The sequence below is a fragment of the Vicugna pacos genome, chromosome 10, assembly GCF_048564905.1.
Source record: "Vicugna pacos chromosome 10, VicPac4, whole genome shotgun sequence".
Classification (NCBI taxonomy): domain Eukaryota; kingdom Metazoa; phylum Chordata; class Mammalia; order Artiodactyla; family Camelidae; genus Vicugna; species Vicugna pacos.
Window position 1 is genome coordinate 3190791 of NC_132996.1, and position 14856 is coordinate 3205646.

Consider the following 14856-nt stretch of genomic DNA (forward strand, 5'->3'; position numbering starts at 1 on the left):
CCCCAAACAAGTATTAGGGACTCTAAGGAAAAAGTCCGTTTTGATTTTTTGCAGGAATTTTTAAAAAGGCAATTAAAAAAAATCTTCCATCATATGACATATTTACTCTATCCCCTTTTGTTTTGAAATTGAACTAAAATTCCAGATTGGAAAACTCATTTGATTTAAATTTTGTTATGCAGCAAGTAAATATATGCAGAGGATTTTCCAGGACCACTCTAATAAGAAAATAATAATTTTTCAAAAAATTTATAGTCAACTCTGTATAGACTATTCATTCTGTTATTTGGGTGGCCGCATTGTCAGGACTGTAACAAGTGTTGCATAAAGGAAAGTCCATCCCATGTAACAAGATGGGATAGGTAGGGAGGAGGAAATATCACATGGGATTTTACTTTTGTAATTTAATGATGTCCTTCTGTCCCCTCCACACCCCTACCCCCACCATATAAAGGTAGAGGAAATTAGCAGAAAAACAGAGAATTTACAACAAACCATAGAATTTTGTATGCAGTTAGTTAATAACTAGCTAAGAAAAAGAACTATTTTATCACTGAAGAAAATATTTAAAGTAAATAAAAATCAACAGGCTGTCAAATAATAAGAACTAAATATGTCTGATCTTAAGGGAAAGTATTTGCATTCACAATTCTACACTTTATAGATATTTAGGTCTGGAAGACTGACTAATTCTCAATTATTTCTCAATGTTCCACTAAGTTTTCAATTTAACTTCTAGCTGTACTATTATTTTTCTTCCCCAATTTTTCCTTCCAGTAAATAAGCACAAAACTCCTTTTGCTTCATTGGATTTGTGTGCTCATTTCCAAAGGCGGAATTTGAGCTAAGTTGCTCTACATATATATGCAATCATTTCTAGAAAAGATAATTAAATTTTCACTCCGGTTCGCTTATGTGATGGCAAGTAAGGTTTACATAAAATGTCAATATTGATCAATAATTTAATATCAAAAATCTGAAGGAAAATTTTCCTATGTGAAAGACAATTCAGACCCAGCATGATTTACAAGAAGCATTTGAAACCACTTTGATAATGAGGGATTTACTGTCTTTATTTTGGGTTTTGGATGACACATGTGCTATCAAATTAGTGTATAGAAATGGTTTGTACTTCACACTCCAATTGAGTCAAAAAGAACTGAACAAATTGAATTGATACTGGGCTAAATTCCAGGAATTGTCTCTAAGTTGTGTTCTTTGGAGTTTGCATGACTAATTCCTATTTGAGAACTCGATCTGAAGAATGTGATTCTTAGAAGGAACACTGATTTTTGTGAGAGTGTCTGCCAGTAATTTAGTCAGCATGCTAGCTAGAGATTATGAAAAATAAAACATTTAATTACAAATATTTCACTCAGGGTAGTTTCATGATTTTGTCAATTTTAGGTCACAGAGTAGACTTTTCTATCCTCCTTTGGGTCGTGGACCTCTTTTAGAAGTCAATGAAAGCATGGATACTTTCTCAGGAACAATGCACAAACATGCAAAATCCAGATTGATATACAATTTCAGTGAGTCACAGGGGAACGAAATTTGCCAGCCCAGAGTATGTCTGGTGTGTGAATTATTTCAAACTGAAAACAACCAAGACCCAAAAGACTCAGAAAGAAACTTTGATCTTCCTACTAACTGCCCTAAGAATTTAGACAAGGTACCTGTTATAGGAATAGTTATAGGATAGATAGCTCTATCACTAGACATCTACAAAGAACACGGGCTAGGTATAATGGGAGAAACTGTTAGATTGGAGTCCACTTTGTGTCCCATTGTCTCTGCATGGTGCAGCAAATATTTATTTCCCCAACTTTTGCTTTTCTGTCTTCATGTGAAATGTCTTCCTCCTCTTTTGATGTTCCAACAACTACCCACAATGTCCTCTTTTGTCTTTAGCTAAAAATAGTATTCAAGGTGAGGATTTGGGCCATTTTTGTGAATTACTAAATTTTCCCGTGTCTATGTACACATATTGTTAAACTTTTGTTTGATTTTCTCCTATGAATCTGTCTCGTAGCAATTTAATTCTTAGACCAGCCAGAAGAACCCAGAAGGGTAAAGGAAAATTCCTTCTTCTCTGACAGATGAGATTCAACTTCACTGAACACTACTGAACACTACTTCTCCCAAAGTTGTTGCAGTTAAGAGACCCTGGGGCACCTGGCAAAAGCCAGTAGAAAGTTATATTTCTTACCATGTCAGTCTTCTAGATCTCTTTCTGCAGGCTCTGTTGGAGAAGAGAGTGGTAAGAGTTTTCCTCTTTTCTCAGATTAGATTAGCAGGAAAAAATTCTTGTGAGGCCAACTCCTTGGACTTGGTGACTTCTGGTTTAAAATTTGGTAGAGTACTCTTGTTTTGTTGTTCCTTTTCCTCCCAGATACGGTCACTTTTTTTTCTTTGTCTTTTGGGTCATTTGTTATAACGAGGAAAATCATTGGTCTGATTAGATTTTCCTTTTGCCTTGTTCTATGTCTTGAGAGCTTGATTTATATACCAATGAGAAAAATCTCATTGGTCTCTGCCATCCACAGGCACACATACCAGTATGCATTTGGTAGCCAGTTAAGTAGACTGGGATTCTGAGCAGTCTCTTTGCACAGCTGTGCCAGCTCTCAGGAGAGTTTTGTCATATGGGGCCCAGTCGATCAGGGGCTTTTATCTTCTCAAATATTCTTAGACTATTTTTGGAACATAGGGACTACATCATCTCTGTCCTAACTGGGGACACCTCTTGTGTCCATGGTACTGTTTGGAAAGTTATCTCAGGATCTTTCCATAAATAGGCTTATTGGTTTTAGTCACTGTTAAGATCCTACTCATCAATGACCAGATGATGAATCCTCTGAATTGGAGAAAACTTCTAAATTGGTCAATTTTTAGAAAGCTCTCATCCTTAATTAGCTGTTTTACTGGTACCTATGGAGAGACCAAATAAAAAAATGGATACAAGGAAGTATACCAGCTAACGCTAAGAACTCCCTTAGTTTTAAAAATAAACACAAACAAACAAAAAATCTTGTCCAGAAAGCCTTATTGAATTTGTAGTCTCAGCTTCCCCTCAATGATTCTTACAGAGGCTAATAAAAACATTAGGTTAATCAGTAAGAAAATTCAAGGAAAAGAGACTCTTCCCAATAAGGTGGAAATTTTTAAAGGGTTGTTAAAACATAAAGTAAATAAAGCAAATATTGAAAGTGGTGGAATAAAGAGAAATCAGAATGGGAAGAGTCATGGAACTCATCACAGCAAGATGGAACTCTTTAGATGATTATTAAGGATAGAGATAAATAAAATGACCATTGATGGGATCAAAACAAAGGTTTTTTACTACAGCACTACCTAAGATTGCGTGAGCCAAAAGGGTCCCCTTTTGGTGGCCCCTAGTGTTAAAGGACTCCAAACAAATCTGCTGTAATTACCCCAATTTAGATAAATTTAAGACTAGAAAGAAAAAAAAATTACACTGAGAAACCTGACCAGTAGTTTCTTGAGGCAACAGTTAAGCTGATTAATCAAGTTAAAGATTGACAAAAGGGCTTGGGTCCCTTGGTTTAACCCCTTTCTGGGGTCTCCAAAGCCTTTTATACAGGAATAAAGTGACTGGGGGCCAAAAAGGAAAAGTTTCTGGGACTCTTTGTAAGACAGAGACTTGTTGACAAGGTCCTAATGGAAATGAAGATTAAAGGTATAAGAATTGATGGAACTGAGACGAAAGTTTACAGGAAAATTGGTGTATTTGGATGGACTTTATGTAAGATGGTTGCATCTCTTTTGCCTGATTGTATTGTGGGGATGGGCATTGTGACTCAGTGGGAAATGTTTCCCTTGTCAGTGGTTGTAACATAGGGCAAGTAAATCCACCCTTTAGGAAGTGTTAACTCAACACGCTAAAAGAAGTGAATAGGGTTGCCTGAGCTCACATAATATGAGATGGAAACTGGGGGCCGATATTCAATAGTGGAAGCAATAGTGGAAGATTTTGCCCCTCAAGTGAATTGTATGGGGTTGACTTGTGTGCCCAGAAAGAGGGCCTTTATTGAGTGCCTTGTGCAGAGTTTTTGAAGGCATGATGGCTTGAATCCTAAAGTTCTAGAACATAGAAATCTCTTGGTTTCCATATTAGCTAGACATCCTCTCTGTGATGTAAAGAAGAAAATTAAAGAAAACCTAGTTGGATGAGCAGATCAGCCTTTCAATGTCATTTAGGCAGCAGCCCAGTGCTCTGGGGAAATTGAAAGCAATCGTCTTTGTCTTAAAAATCACTACACAATCAGAAATGTAAATACAGCGCACAGTGGCCTGAGACAGCCTGGTTGACTCATTCAGGTAGAATCTGAAAAACCAAAGTGGGGAAAAAAGAGGCCTTTTAAAAAGTACAATCTGCTGGAAATGCTCCCTTACCCTAAATTGAATTCACAGCCTCCTTGAGGATTTATTGACAGCAAATACAAATCTTAAAAATCTTTTCCAAAAATGGTAAAGAGCCTTCTGAGCAGATCAACTTAACTTATTCCAACTATTATTTAGAAACTAGTGTTTTGTGTTGTACTTGATTCGTTACTAAAGTTTTAAAAATGTGACAATGAATATATGTATGTTCACGTATAACTGAAAAATTGTGCTCTACACTGGAATTTGACACAACATTGTGAAATGACTATAACTCAATAAAAAATGTTAAAAAATAAAAGTTTTAAAATGAAAGTTATGAGATCTCTAGTGGTGTCTATGTGTGTACAATATAGATATGGTATTTTTCTATCTTCAAGTGGAATTACCAAAATTAATTTGTAAAAGAGCTCTTTTTAATTGACTTAAAGGTAAGCACTTATTTGTTAAATATTTCTAAATGTAGTAGAAACAAACTCAAATGTTTTCAAGTTTATGTAATCTTGGATTAATCTTTAATAAATAAAAGAAAGTTTAAATTTGTTGGTTTAATCAAATAGGCTTATCTTGAGAGTTATCAGCATTAAACGTAAGATATATTTTACTAGATTTACCACAGGTCAAATCAACTCAGTTATCTCTGTTACAAAATTTGTCAGCAAAAACAAAAAAGATAACTTGTATGATAAAATTTTTATAATTAAATAAATTTAAATGAAACACAAGTTTTTAGGTAAACTTTTCAAGAATAATTATGTTTTTATGGCATGTATACTTATAAATATTTTTCCCTAATTTTTTTTTTGCTGACTTGAAGCTTTAGGGTTTTGCTAAGTTAAGTCAAATGATGGGAACATCTAGATCATTTCCAGAGAAGCTAAAATATTGAACATTAATTACTAAACAAATCTAAGCCTTCTTTTGTCTTCTTATTACAGAAAAAGTAAAAATGTTTGTGTTTGTTGGAAACATGTGATATACCACACTGGAAAAAAATATGCTATGAGGAAATGTAAGTTTTCAGAAATTATAAAATATATTCATAAGTTTGACAATTAAAAAAATACTGATATAACAGTTTACAATTGCTCACTTCTTAATTTCATTAGAAATTAAGGTTTTGAATGATTAAGAATCCTAATTAATCCATATAATTAAAACTAGTAAAATTAACAAGGAAAACATCTTCATAAGCAAGAAAAAAGATATAAGGAGTGGAAATACATTCTGTTAAGGGAAAAGAAAGTAATTCTGCACTAGAAAGAGGTTAAAAAATAGGGAGAGAGTAAAAGAGAAATCATAGGTCAAAATCTGAAGGTGAGAAACAAACTTATAGAAGGTTTGTGGAAAAGGAATCCTACAAAAAAATAGTTTTGTGCATTGTCAGGACTGGCTAAGCTTAAAATGAATTTAATTGAGTGAACATTAGCATTATCTAATATTAAAAGTAAGCTGGTACAAAATTAGATTTTTTTTTTCTGCTAAGAGGACAAAATTTTCTTGGAATATTGTTCTACTTTGATAACAGATTGTAAAGTTTCTTATCATTTAAGGAATGTGTTATAACTTTTTGTATTTACCTTTCAAATCTTTTATCATCACTTTGATTAAGTGAATAAGTATTGTCTCACAGTGACCTATATTCCTATTTGACCAAGTGTTTTAAAACCTTTTGGTACCTTTGACAAACTTCCCCAAATCAAATTCTTAATAAAGTCCTTTTGACCTCTAGCTAACTTTGGTATGTTTTAGAGGGTCCCTGAAACATCTCAAAGAGAGATATTAACCTAATTAGGCTTAGTGATGTGTTAAATTACACGGGAAGCATTGTCAAATGAGTGATGATAAGCGTCCTTAAGCTATACTGTATGGGTAAATGTTACTCATATAGATATTCTAGAAGTTATATGAAATTCCTAAAATTTGGATCCTGGCATGCTATCAGACTTAGTTCTATTTATTACCTTAAAATGTTGTATGTCACAGAAATTGCCAAATTTTCTTGTCAACTGCATTGCAATCAGATCTTTAACAATGCAATTTTAAGCCTTTTGTCATTTATGGACAGTTATTGTTTTACTAAGATGCTTTTACAAAAAATGAAGATCTTCAAGAAGATTCATAAAAAGGACTTTTGGGCAAATATAAGTTTATGATAACTTTCAGATCATACAACTAAAATGGTAAGAAATTATAGAACTCTAATGAAAAACCTAATGGCTGCATAAAACTTCTAACAGAAGATCAAGTTCAACAAGAATGAACTGATGAATATGGTTTATAATCTTTATGACTTTTTGTCTGAAATATTACTGGCTTTTTAATCTTTGCATTCTAGATATAAGGGAACATTTCCTCTATGACTTACAGCAATTTGGTAAATTATACCTTTGTAAATAGAATTGAAAGACCTTTTTCTCCCTACCTGATTCCTTCAGACTTTGGAAACTCATAATGAGTATTCCTATTTTCATGGCAGTATAGTTATTTACAAAAGTTCACTAAGAATCTGTTCCCCTTGTAACAGGAGATCACTGGAAACATTGGTTATATTACCAAGTCTTTGACTGGAATGTCATATTTGTGAATGTGCATAGAATCAGATATGACCAGACAGCTTTAAGGAACTAAGATTGACTTTATAGACCCATAAAACTCCTTGAAAAACAGCCTGGCATCTTGATTACAGGGTTCCCAGCAGCCTTACCAGGTGAGTAAGGAAGGTTACTTCCTGGCAGGCCCAAGAACCTCAGAATATCTTGGGGACCTCAAGAAGAGAGGAATTGACCCAAATGTATAGATACTACAGACAAATCTGATGGCAAGTTCTTGGCCTTGAGAGGCCTTTAAAAGTTCAAATCTAAGGGTTCCCTTGAAAAGTTCCAGCAAAATAGGTTTAAAAGTGCCATATGGTCAATTGCTATTCTTGCTGGCCTTGCAGGCCAAGTTTAATCACACTGAACTTACTTTGCAAACAAATTAGTCTTAATTTGATTTTCTTTGATAAAAGTGAGGTGATTTTTAGAGAAGAAAAATGTGTTCCAGCAGAAACTAAAATATAGTTATGGCTACTAGGTTGTAGTTGTATTAATTATCTTCAAGGTTTGTTTTTCCACTGTCAAGTGGACTGAATCCTGAATTCTTCTAGTTTCCTCAAATATGTGGCTACAATGGTTTAAACTAATGTTTCCAATTTTTCTCCTGCTTCTCCTTTTCATTTGAAATCATTAGGAACTAAAGCTGCCCTTTTCCTGAAACCCTGGAAACTAAAGCTGAACAACTGATATAATTTTAAGAGAGATCACTGTAAGTATCTATATTTAGACAAATCTCATGACTGTCTCAAAAAGTTTACCTGAACACCCGATTACATTTAGACAGGAGAGAAGGGGGCGGGGCATGACCATTAAAATGATAACACATCCCTTGAAAGAAAAAAAAAAGGATATGACAAAAACTAGATGGAACCTTCTAGGCCCAACATGGCAGAGGATTTGACTTCCGGTAGACTTTAACCCACAGTATATGCTCATTGTAATAAATTAGCATGCTAAGTGAAATACTCACAGGGCCTATGTCAGTTTAGAGGCTGACCATAAAAGGCCAAGAATTGGGGAGTGGCCCACTTCCTGGAAATCCTTGCTTCTTCCCCGAAATAGTTGGAATAATTCTTCCACTTGCTAACTTACAAAATTACCCGGTTGATAAAAACTAACCACCCCACATCCCAGGGCCTGCTCTCACTTTCTGAGTTGGTCCATACTCTGTTACTGGATTGTATATCTCCCTGAATGAATCTGCTTTCTCTCTACTTGGACTCACTCTTGACTCACTCACTTTTTCCTGCCCTCACTTGGCAGCCTGTCCCAGGAACTCAGCCTGACCTGGGATATGACCATTCTCTCAGTACCTCTTCTCCTGCAACAGCACCATCAGAAATATTTCAAACTGCAGTGCTTGCTGCTTTGCCCCTAATGTCTAGAAAACTTCTTGACTGGCAGCTCTCAGGACTCAGACATCAGGTTTATAATTTGCTCCAATCATTAACATTTATTTTTCATTTTTCTCCACAGAAATGCCTCTTATTAAATAGCTGATTGCTTGCACCCTACAGGTCTTTGAGAGCCTGCCTGCATTATCACATCCTAGAATGAACTGACCTATTGTCAGGACCATGAGACTGATTCAGTGAGATGTAAAGCAATCTATCAATTCAACTTCTGGACTGTGAAACTTCTAAAAGAAGGAGAACAAAATCTGCCAACCCCAAATAGCTCTGGCATGCGAATTATTTCAGACTGAAAACAATCAAGGCCCAAAAAACTCATGAAGAAACCTTGACCTTCCTGCTAACCGTCATAAGAATTTAGAAAGTGGGTCTTTTACCGGAATAAAGCTATCACCAGAGATGTCTATGAAGAATATGGGCTGGGTATAATGGGGGAGACTCTTAGAGATCAGAGTCCACTCTGTGTCCCATGGTCTCCGCATGGCCCAGCAAACATTCGTTTCCCAGAATTTTGCTTTTCTCTCTCTATGTGAATTGCCTTCCTCCCTCTTTGAAGTCCCAACATCTTCTTTTGCCTTTAGCTGAAGATAGTTTAAGGTGAGAGTTTTGGCCATTTGACAAGTTAGTTTTCCTGTGTCTCTCCATGTATACAAGTTATTAAACTTTTGTTTGATTTTCTCTTGTTAATCTATCTCACATCAATTTAATTCTCATGAAGGAGTAGGAAGTAAACTTACAGACTGACTTCCCTGATGCTAAAACTGTTCGCTGACTCATTCGGAATGAGATGTCCTGCATGCAGCTTGCTCCTTCTCCCTTGTTGCTTTTTTGCTAAACAACCTCCCCAATTTTCCATTAGGCTTTCTCCTTTCTATATATTCCTTACTAAGAATAGCTTTAACCTAGAGGCTATGCTCCAGGAAGGACCTAACAGGCTGAAATCTCAGAAGAGTGGACAGACCCTCCAGAGCTCCTCCACGACATGATGCTAGGAAGGTTCACTGAGGTCAAGAGGAATGTAGCATCCTGTAAAATGCCCTGATTGTTATCGCCTCTTCTGTTCCATCCAGTTTTTCTATAAAACCTCAAGACCCCAACCCCAAGAGGGATTCACAGCCTCTAAGGCATTGCCTGCTGTGACTCTCCTTTGCCTGGCAAAGCAATAAAGCTGTTATTTTCTGATTCTCCCAAAACTCTGCCTCTAAGTCTCAATCTGTCTTTCAGGGTACAGAGGCCAGTTTTGCAGCAACACTTAGACCAGCCAGAAGAACCTTGAAGGGCAGAGGAAAATTTCTTCCTCTTTAAAAAAATTTTTTATTTATTTTGAAGGGGTAGGTAATTAGGTTTACTTATATATTTGTTTTTGGAGGGAATACTGGGGATTGAACCCAGGACCTCGTGAATGCTAAAACACATGCTCTACCTCCTGAGCTATACCTTCCCTGCCCTGACAATCCTAATAACACCTGCTTTGAAATTAATGAATGACTATTTTCAAATATGTCTCTTAAAGGTAAGAGAAATAAAAATATTTCTGTAACCCATGGTGGCTCCAGAATTTTAATAGAGAAGAGGTTTTTAGGACTGTGATTTGGCAGGAAGGACTTTCCAAGATATTAACCTCAACTTGTGATCATTCTGCAAGCACATCATACATGGGATTTTTTTTTTAAAGGACTGTCTGTTAAATCAATAAACGTTAAAAATAAAAACCGTCAAAACATACTTTTATTTACCCTTGTATAATATTGAGAAAATATAGATTAATCATAGTAAATAATGTACATTTCATTTGACTTGTGGTGGCCTTTTGAGTGTGCTGTTTGAGATGATATGGGATTAAGTCCCTGCCCCTAACCACCCCATTATTATCATTATCTGTGATCAAATCATACAAAAAAGGACTTTAATTCAAGGTCTGACTGCAATTTCCTAGCTTATGAAGTACTTCAAGTTATCTCTGGATATCAGTCACTTTTTAAGTTGTGATTATTATCATTCTAAGGTAAAATTTCAAAAATACAAGACCTGGTGGTTGTTTAGCAGTGCTAAGCAAAGATGCTGTGCTTAGACCGTCATTTGCTGTGTGGACTCTGCCCTACCCCTGACTTTAGATTCTTTCATCTCCTAGAACATTCCTTTTATTCTCTTTATATAATTTCCAGAATTCTAAGCCATTCCATGAATCATGACCATGCTTCCTTTTTGCATCCTTTGCTTATTCTTAAAAACGTCCAACAATTGCTTTAAAGAACAAGAATCATACAATAGTTGAGTCAAAATATGGTTTAGAGGTTGGCTCCAACCTTCTCATTTTACAAGTGTGGTCACTGGGGTCTATTGAAAGTTAGGTGGCTTGCTCACCAAAGCCCAGCTGGGACTCAGGTCTTCTGCCTTCTAGTCCAGTGCTCTTTCCCAAAGTTACTATGATATCTTTGCCTCCTATCACCCTTTCCTGGGGAGTTAAACTATTTACCAATCCCTCCTATGGGTCTCGAAGGAAATTTTCTGTTTCCTGAGAAGTTTTTCACGCTTGGTAGTGGTTACTCCTTGATTAAACTTTGACTTGTATTTTCTACACTAGTAAGTTGGCAACTTCTGTGCTGTCTGGCTAAATACTCCTTAAGTCTTCAAAGGCAGGTGATCTCGTCAGCTGAACTGATTCTTCCTATGTATTCCAGAAAGAAGTACAGTCAGTAGATGACTTTCTTTAAAAAGCAATACTGACTTTCTCTAAAAAGCAATACATCATCTAAATGATGACTTGATTTGATTAGATGGTAGCATTTATTTTCTCACCACGTTAATATTAGATAGGTTTATTTTGATAATTCAAGGTTCTTAATTATTTGTTTTAATCTTTTAGGATATGTAATCTGGGATTCCTAAGACCAGCATCACAAGGAAGCTTCGGTATAACAGACTGAATTTTTCACAGAAGGAATAGAAACGTAAAAACAATTAACAAAAAAAAGCATGATCATAAAAACTCAATCTCATCTTTGAATTCTCATTTCCTTCCTTTCCTATAGCCAATTATCCTTTAAGAACTGTTTTTCTCCCAGTTTACTCATGTTGTGGTATTTATACTTATGCTTACAAGCACTTGCGGTTTCAAAATACAGAGGGGGAAGTACAGTACTAACAATTTTAGTCTTTGTTACGCTTCTGCGGTTAGCTCTTCCGGAACAGCTCAAACAACCTGCGCCTTCACTGTCCCTTTACTTGTTCCATTTGGCCGCTTCGCTGCTCATGAGAATCTTGATTTAATCTTGTTCTCTTTCCATTAACTCTGTTGTACCAGAACGTTCAGAACGACCAATTTCTTTTTGTTCTTTTTGTCTCCGAGAATTTTTAAGATTATATTGACCTAGACAGACCATTCTCAAATAGCTGATTAACAGGTTGACAGCAGAATTCTTTGAAGCCTGATTTAAACTTTACTTAACCCATTCAGTTAGAGTCCTCCCTTCAAGATACGCAACAATAACTATAGCAGCACCACGGAACATTCGATGGTCCTCCAATCCAAGCCCAATTTCCTCTAGGTATCTTTTTGCCCTTACTCTGGCTCCTGATAAAAGAGACAGCTCTGCACAGATTTCTTGGGACACATTTATATGGAATTGCCCCTTAGTCATATTTGTTCCAGTCTTCCCCTGAATTTCCCCATCTTGTCCCCGTAGGGACTCCCTAGAATCATAATTCTTAATATATCCACATAGCAAAGCAAATATTGAGCAAAATCCTAAGAAGATGCAGAGAACCCCGCCACAACTTTTCTTACCACTGCTGTGCAGTGGCCCCCTCATAGGCCTCGCTGTGCGTACAGCCTCAGGGTCTGGTGGCGTGGCTCCCGACACAATTATCCTTTAAGAACTGTTTTTCCGAAGTGTCTCCTAAATTCATATTTTTATTTCTATTACACTGGCATCCCCTCAGTCAAAGGCTTTATCACCTGAGACAAGAGCCATTGACTCTTTCAATCCAATCTCAGATCCTCAAAGTCAGAACAACCTTGCCTCTTTGCTTGTTTTAGTGCTTTGTCCAAAATCTGCAGTGGCTCCTGATTGCCTCCAAGATACTAATCTATTCTAATTTTTCTGGCATTCAAGGCTTCCCCCAAATTCAGTTTACAGATGCCTTTAAAGTATAATTTCATTCTATTGTGTTGAGCCAGACTCTGTGTGTTGTTTGCATTCTCACCGAATCCTCATTATATCCACATGGCTAGTAAATGGCAAGTATGGGAATAGGATCTGGGTCTGTCTAACACAGAAACCCAGTCTCTTAACCACTCTAGTTCCCCAAACAGCTCTTCTCTGCCTCCAGCCAGGCTAGTTTCCTTAAAGTCCCAGAGATGTTTTATTCAGAATCATTTCCAGTCTCATGATAGAAACTTCACCAAGAATTCCTTTCTAAAAAAACTTTTCTAAAGTTCCTACCATTTTCCAGTAATCACTCATTGACTTATTCATTCAATTAATATTTACCAATCAGTACATCTAAACTTGTTTTATCAGGTCTTTCCCAAATATTCTAGATGCTGTTTATCTACTGCTTCTTCAAATCATCTATTTATTTTCTGGAGCACTCACTGTTGCTCTAAGTCATACATTACTTTACAATTTTACCAGTACATTTTTCTCCTTCTTGGGGGACAACAGCTTTGTTTTATAGTACTCTATACCTTCCTCAGTCCTAACGCAGGGCAAGGAATGCGGTGGGTGTGTGATAACTAAGTGCAGAATAGGTATGTCAGTGGTTAACTTAAGGTGCTACTTTTCAAAAAATCTCATTAAAATTAAAGTATAGTGTGTTAGACAATAAAAGAAAATTCTTCAACCTTGGAATCTAATGAATTTTGGGAAGATCTGGTATGAAGAGTATTTTGAAACAAAACAAAACAAAGCAAAAGGCTTCAAAAGTTGTCTATTATTAAATACTGGCACAAGGGACATAAAAATTACTGAGACTAGCTATCATAATGAATAATGGCAAGCAATTTTGTCCATTGTATAAAAAAAATAACCTACGAAAGCATGTCAGAGAATTATAGAGAGTTAAAATAAAGGGGTCACCAGTAAAGTACGTGCAGCCAAAGAATTCTAAAAGATAAAATCAAAGACAAGTTTGTTGTAAATATCCAGGGAAATCTGACACTTCCAACTAAACTCTAAGATAAAAACCCCAGATACTCATATTTTTATAATTCAGTTCTAATCTATTTTGCAAGTAAAACATAACACCTTTAGAAAAAATTTTTCCTACTTAGAACAATTATGTGAATGAAATATAGTACTTGCCATATCAGTAAACAGAGGATGCTGTAGCCATCAAGTCATCAGCCACTGCTGCCGCCTCCAACAGTGAGCAGAGGGAACTCAGGATGGAGACAAGTAGGCAGCCTGGTCTCTGTGGCTACTCCCCAGGGGTTACCTTCAGGGAACTCAGGATGTGAAAGAACAGGACACTGGCCCTAGACAGCTAAGGTGCGTATCAACGGAGTAATTTCAATAAGCCCAAACACAGAAAAGTGTTAAATTCATTATCTACAGTAATCTTCTGATGTTCTGACTACCTGGTCTTTGTTGCAAAAACTCACATATATCCTGGCTCCTCCCTTGCCTCTTCGAAGCAGTCTCTTAGAGCGATCTGAGAGGCTGCCTCCCAGGCTGGAGTCCTCAGAAAGTCCACCAAACAAAACAGAACTCTCAACTTTTAGGTTGTGTATTTTTTAGTTGACAAATACAATTGATCACATTTTAGAAATAAAAATTGCATTTATCATAAACAGATTTTAAAGCTAACTGTATTTGGTTTAACTTGATTAAGTTTATTATATATATATAAATATGTATTTAATTCACTACATACATCTACTTAACCTTTATATACAAATACTTTAAATTTTTTATCTAGTTCTTGAGAGAAAAAAGTTTTAATTTTTCTCTTTTATTTAAAGCTTCAGTTTCATTAGCAGTACACTATATTTAAATTTAACTTAAAATGTCTTAATTAATCTTGTTTCATCTACCTTTAGTTTTGGCTTGGATTTTGGTTAGGTGGGAGAATGGTACAAACAGGAAAAGGAAATTGAGTGATAAAAATATGTCTTAGAGAAACAGAGATTATAAGCTAATAGGATGTTGAAAGGAAGCTGTCTGAATTTGCCATTCCAAGGGGGCTCATAACTAAGAGAGCATGTGGCTTTTCTGTTATTCTCTGAAAATACCTGAAGGCTAAGAATTCTAAGTACATGTGTCAGCAAAGATTTAACATTTACACTATCCTAACTGAAACACGAAGCAACTCTTTGAGAGCAACAAGGCTCATAATCATATTTCAAAACAAAAATATATTCCGACTCTCATTTGTCTTTATTAAAAATTTAAATAAGAAGAAATGACAAAAAGTTTAAATTATTAAAATAGTCTTGAAAG

General features: G+C 35.8%; 1 protein-coding gene and 1 long non-coding RNA gene across 4 annotated transcripts in view; one reads left to right on the forward strand and one right to left on the reverse strand.

The window, feature by feature from the left end:
* GRIA4 (glutamate ionotropic receptor AMPA type subunit 4) overlaps positions 1 to 14856 on the reverse strand; it is a 439401-nt gene that overhangs the window by 21391 nt on the left and 403154 nt on the right. The gene's annotated exons all lie outside the window — the stretch shown is intronic.
* Positions 4200 to 9026, forward strand: LOC140698914 (uncharacterized). Its single transcript, XR_012076923.1, has 4 exons — positions 4200 to 4341; positions 5343 to 5416; positions 7636 to 7710; positions 8478 to 9026. It is a non-coding gene; the product is annotated as an uncharacterized lncRNA (long non-coding RNA).